At 31.6% G+C, this 6,248-nt stretch overlaps 1 protein-coding gene across 7 annotated transcripts in view; it reads right to left on the reverse strand.

Moving 5' to 3' along the window:
- LOC106466281 (F-box only protein 7-like) overlaps positions 1-2,304 on the reverse strand; it is a 26,093-nt gene extending 23,789 nt beyond the window's left edge. For 3 of the 7 annotated variants that reach the window (XM_013926547.2, XM_022394259.1, XM_013926545.2), the window contains exon 1: positions 1,705-2,209. The gene's annotated coding sequence lies outside the window, so the exon portion shown is untranslated. The other 4 variants (XM_022394258.1, XM_013926543.2, XM_013926546.2 and 1 more) reach the window with 3 other exon arrangements.
- Between the last annotated feature and the right edge of the window lie 3,944 nt (positions 2,305-6,248).

The following is a 6,248-nucleotide window of genomic DNA, read 5'->3' on the forward strand; positions in this document are numbered from 1 at the left end:
AATACTAATACTCACTACTATAAGGTTTCACGACACCCCTCCCCTCACGACCATTTTAAAAATTGGAGTAATGTTAACAATTCTCAAATCCTCAGGCAATAACCAGTGAACAATGTGTGACTGGTCTTGGCTTTTTCAGCATAGGATTAATGATCCAAAACATAATGACCCTCTAAGTAAGACATACTTAGAGAAAATAAAAGCAGGGGAAGTAAATGTAAAATAGCAAGCTCAAAATCCTGGCACCAGTTCAAAAGTAATATTTCAAAAGAGAATTCAACAAACCTATGGAAACTTTAAAAGACCATACAGAATAAATTGAAAGAAATACTTTTGCAAAATTACTTCTGCAAGTTATATATTTATGGAGTAGTTAGATGATGAGGTGAGTGTCACTACTTTAAAAGTTGAATTTTTGTTGTAATGGGTATCAGGATGCATGGGTTGTTACTTAATAGTCCAAATAGCTTTCTGCCCATCTCATTTGCATTCCTTTAAAAATGACAGAAGCTATATTTGTTCAAAAATGAATATATTGTTTATGAAATCAAAACATAATAGATGTTAAGTGCCAGACTTAAAAGGAAATGTAATATAATGTGAGCAGCAAAAGTAAACAAAATTATGGACTGCAAAAAGCTTACAATCAATAATTGCTTGATGATATAAGAAATGTCAAATCAATATCACAAAATTTAGCTACTTTTTACTTTATGAAAGGTGAAGGTATTTTATGTATATTTTGTTTTTAATTTAAATATGTACACACACAGCACACATGGCAAATACAATACAGTAAGAAATACAGAGGATATATATCCTTTACGAAATAATATCAGCATCTTGGTTACTGATATGTTTACGATTGTGATAAACATATTCTAAAGAATGTTTAAGTGCTAAAAGCATAAAATATATATATAATTATAAAGTTCCCTTAAGCTGTTGCTTTATCATAAAATTTAAATCTTTACAAAACTGGATAATTACTCAGTGTAATATGATAATTGGTATACTTTATTACTACTGAAACAAATATTTAATGTTAAATAAACAATAGAAATCTTAGTTGTTATATTTTAACCATTATCTTCAATCATTAAAATAATGTAATTTTAGTAGCAAAAATTATCGTACAGTTAAAGACACAGAAATTGTATTTTGCAAGGCTCAAGTTTCTATGCCAATTATAGGTGGATCTGAAATGTTATTTTCACACACCTCTGATTTTGAATTAGAAATGGAGAAATTAAGAAAAATGTGTAAAAAACATCTGCTGTTTATTTGATTTTTGCCACATTTTACTTTTTAGGCCTATGGCTCATACCTATAAACCAATCAGCCTGTGATGTTATTTTTGCAGTACATAAACAAGATAAAGGCAAGTCAAAATTCCTTTTTTTTTTTGTAATGTCACTGTTTAGTATCGTTCCTTAAGCTTGACTGATATACAAGGATAATGATATTTATAGTTTTACAAATTGTCAATTATAACAAAATTAAAAAGCATTTTAATATTAACTACTAAGTTCTACTTCGACTCTAGTAAGTTCTACATTTTATTTTTACTTTCAGTACTAATAAATTTTTATTACAGAAACAGAGAAAAGTTAGCTGTAACTGTAAGATAACATAAGTATTAAAAACGTTAAATAAAACTAAGATTAAGAAAATAAAAAATATATTTTAAAATTTCATGCTCACGAAAGGAATGGTGTTTCTGCTTTCCCGTTTTGTTTTTCTGTCTTGTTAAGAAACTTTCTCAGTTTCTGGCAAACGTAAATCTGAGTCAGAAAAAAAAACTGTAAACACTTGTAAGTTGTAGGCCTATTTTTCTAAAACCGACCATCCACTTCGAAGTTCGAGGAGATGTACAAATCTTTACGCTTGTGACAAGTTATGTTTATAAAACTCATTACAAGAGTGTAAAGTTAATTATACTTAAGCATTCTTTTTCACAAGTTTTAATTTAAGGCCTAAGCCTACTAGTACTATTATTATTGGTTTGATCAAATCAAAATTCACAAATCAAATTCAAAGTTACGTAACCTAAGGTTACAAGGTAAAACAGACTTAACTACGACTAATAATTTTGCTTAATGTCACGCACTGCTAAATTCACTATTCTAAAATGAGTATAATAATTTAAAAATTAAGGCACATATGAAAATTATGTTTGACACTTGAGTTAATATACATGCAAATATACACAATGATTACATAATATTAATACATATGAAGCAATCTTGACTTGGCTATACGTTTCATTTTCCTTTAAGAATTGTCGGTACGGAAAGTTAAATGGAAAAATATACAATTCGATTAAAATAGATATATAGTTATTTTTATATTTCAAAATAAAAACTAAGCGTTCACTACAAAATACATTTCTCTTTTAAATTTAAACTTCATCTATACAAACACAGAAAAAATCCATTAGTGGAAGATATTCTTTCTGTTAAATAATATACACAACTTTTGAGTGGAATCACAAAACAAAAGAGACACTAGTAAGTCTACGGTTGTACAACGCTAAAATCAGGGGTTCGATTCCCCACGGTGGACGGAGCAGATAACTCAGTATAGCTTTACTATATAAAAACACATACACCCCCCCCCCCACACACACACACAAAAATACAAAAAGACACAATTATATTAACACGTGAAAGGCATATAACAGGTCTTCATTATATGATGACAAAATTATGGGTATTCAGGGTCATTTACACTTTAGAGGGCTCTAAACCTATTATTACCTCCCTCCCCCCCCCCCGACTATGTTCAAAAAAGATTAATTATAAGAAGTACTGATGCGCAGGGAGAAAAAGTCTGAATAGAACTGACACTTCTAGGTCGCTCATAACAACATGACCAAATACCAATCACGACGCGACTGATGAGCATAACAATGGCGTGACAAAAAATTCCGGAGACCTCCACCGCAAAATATGGTGATGGGTCCCCTAAGTTCATCAGCACAGGTGATATTACTTTCGCGTGTGGCATTTTTCTTTCAAAATGAAGCCGCAATATACGTCCTAGACACCCGTTAAAAGATATTAGTATTATGCCTATTACATTTTTAAACACTATATTCTTTATCTAGTCCCTTATGGGTTTTCAAGAATTAGAACAGTGAATAATTCTTGAAAATCCCTAAGGGATTAGATAAACAAGTATAATTGTAATCATTTTTCGCCATAACAATTCTTAGACACTTGGTTTTATTATTACAATAATACAGTTTAAGCTCCCCACCTGCCACCGATCTGTTTGTTTATTTGTTTTGAAGCCCAAAGCTACTCAACGGGCTCTCTGTGCTATGTCCACCACCGTTATCGAAACCCGGTTTTTAGCGTTAAAAGCACCACTAATCACAGAACAAGTTTTACATAAAAGGCAGTGTGTGTCACGTAACGTCATGCTCTATTTCTCGAAATAGGTGGAGTTATAAAAGCCAAAATGCATTTATCCAGATAGAATAGTTCGATTACTGTCTGCCCATTACGATTTTAGTGAAGGAGTGCAGGGGGATGATAAGAGTTGTAATCAAAACTATTGGCTAGTTAGTTTTACTCCTGCAGTGGGTAAAATTCAAGAGAGTCTGATAAAAGAAGTTTTACAAAATCATTTAGTGAAATGAGATATCTTAAATGAATGATAACATGGATTCACTAAGGGAAATTCTTGTCTTACTGACTTGTTATCTTTAAGTGTACGAGGAATGCAGTAGAAGTGTGTTGGTTGAAGTGAAGTAGAGCAGGTGTCAGTGGAAACTCTTAAATTGTCCAGCATGTTGGTGTTATAATTGCTAAAATGATTTAAGGTAGGCAATCCCTGAAAAGCTGAATCTGAATGTTTGTTGTCTGAATGTCTATTATCTTTAGTATGATGAAGAAGAAAAGTAGAGTAGCACGTTTTTAAAAAATAGAACATCAATAGATTTTCTATTATAATCTTAGTTGTTATTACAGAACCTATGTAATCTGGCAAATTGTGATTTAGAAATGTTTCTCTTGAGATATAGATGATGATGGCATGGAAATGTAAGTATCGATGTGTGTCCAATGATTTGTAATATACAGTTGTCATGAGATGGCTATCTGCAGTCATGGAGATATTTATGTCAAGAAATTAGATGGTTTGGTAGGAAGTAAAAGATGCATATTGGAGTCATTGGTGAATGGATTTAATAAATCGATGAAAAAGATCCAAGTTCCTCATCAGTACATGTAGCTATGCCAAAAACATAATCAATACACCTACAATAAAAGGCTGGGAAGGCACCTGTGTAATTATGAAACATACAGTCTTCAACATAACCAACAATGATGTAAGCATAAGCATGATCCATTCTGGTTACCAAAAATGCTTTGTTTCTAAAACTTTGCCAAAGTGATTTTTGTATCTAAACCTTATTCTGTATTTGACAACCTGATGATTGTATTTTTTAGGCTTATTCTCAGTCTATTTCCAATGAGAGTATATGAACTGAGATGTTAAATACATAGTGTTCAAAGTGAGGCCTAACAACCATAATGTTAAAATCATCATTAAAACTCTGATGGTACTTGCATAAAAGGCAGTTTATACAAAAAGCTAAAAAAATATAGTTTTTCATAGGTGAACAAGGTCAAGATTTTGACTTTTTTAAAAATAAGTAAATAAAGAATGAAGCAAATGCTATGAAGTAACAAAACAAAGATTGAGCTTTGTGAAAAATTACAGATTTTGTGAACAGAAGACAACAGTGTATAACAAGCCAGGAAGTTATCATACAGCTTTATCTTGACAATACTGCAATTTTAGCAATATCTTTCACTCCTGAACATTAAACATTATCAACACTGTTCTCGATCTGTAACCATGTTTCAATATTTTTATTATACACATGCTTGCTTTAAAGTTATATCCTCTGAGGAACATCACTAGTAATTAATGTTTAGTTTGACTGGAGTCCATTATAAAGAACCTTTTGTTTTCTCTCACTGCTCTTGAATCTAATTATCTAGTCTTTCCCCAGCCCACAATGATGCAATTTTCTTAGCTATTTTAAAATCTAAGTACACAATGTCCACACTTTTCCATGTCCTCAGATAACAAGTAACATCCTTGAAGCATATGGCCAATTCAACACAACTTTCCTAATCTCTAATTTCCTATAAACAAGACACTAACATTAAAGATTTATACAACAGAGTTAGGCCTCTTAACCGTAGAGTGCCAGCATGGTTAGTACACAGGTTTAACTTGTACAAGGCCAAAGTGACTCCACACTGGCATTCTAAGGATTGAAAAGGACTCAAAACCCCTATTAATATTATATACACATCACCATTATAAGAGGCTTAACTGTATTTCTTTGTTGGTTAATTTGAGCTTTGCCTATGAAAGTTTGAATAAGTAAAATTGCAATCCACAACACAGGGTGTGATGAATCAAAGAATGCATTAAGCCTCTAATTTGCAGATTATATTTTCAGTTTTACCTTTGGTTAAAAGAAAAGAAATCTGTTACATAATCATTTCCAAATTGAGTTGTATAAGTCCTTTTGGTATTAAAAAATAGTTCACTTTTTAAAAATTTTTGGAAATAATTTTCTTTTAATGCTTTAAAGTTTGTTCAAATTATTTCAGTGTTCTTCATACTTCTTATTAACTGTTTTTATATTATTAATCATGTTTGATTTATTTATGTTTAATGAAGGTCATTACTGTTTTCTTCACTTTTGTTTTGTTATTACTATGTCTTAATTATCATGTTACATTCTTTTCTTGAGTATTGTTTCCTTTCAAAACATTCTGCAGTAGTTTGTCATTAACCCACTAACTGCTGCAGGAGCAGCTCAGTTGCTGTTTTCTGACTCACAGATAAAACTGAGTTGCCATCAATGACAATAAAATGGTAATTAACATCACTTGCATAGAGTTATAGTTATATATGTGCGACTGACTGATATTTCTGTCATTCGCAGCTGAGTCCATAGAACTTCAATGACGGAAATATCCATCATCTGCAGTTAATGGGTTAATCAACAAGCTTGTTTGTGGCACAAAAACAGCATTTGTTTGAAATGTCACCAAGTTTTAAGAAAATGAAACTAAAGATTTATAAAGTGATTTGACTGATTCCTTTCACTGCATTTAACTCAATGAGGGATCAGGTGTGAAACTGCTAATGAATAGTGGTACCAGTATCTTTGCAGTCTCAGCACTGGGCCAGCATGCTTTGCACTTATAATGGCT

The sequence above is a fragment of the Limulus polyphemus genome, unplaced genomic scaffold, assembly GCF_000517525.1.
Source record: "Limulus polyphemus unplaced genomic scaffold, Limulus_polyphemus-2.1.2 Scaffold2211, whole genome shotgun sequence".
Lineage (NCBI taxonomy): Eukaryota > Metazoa > Arthropoda > Merostomata > Xiphosura > Limulidae > Limulus > Limulus polyphemus.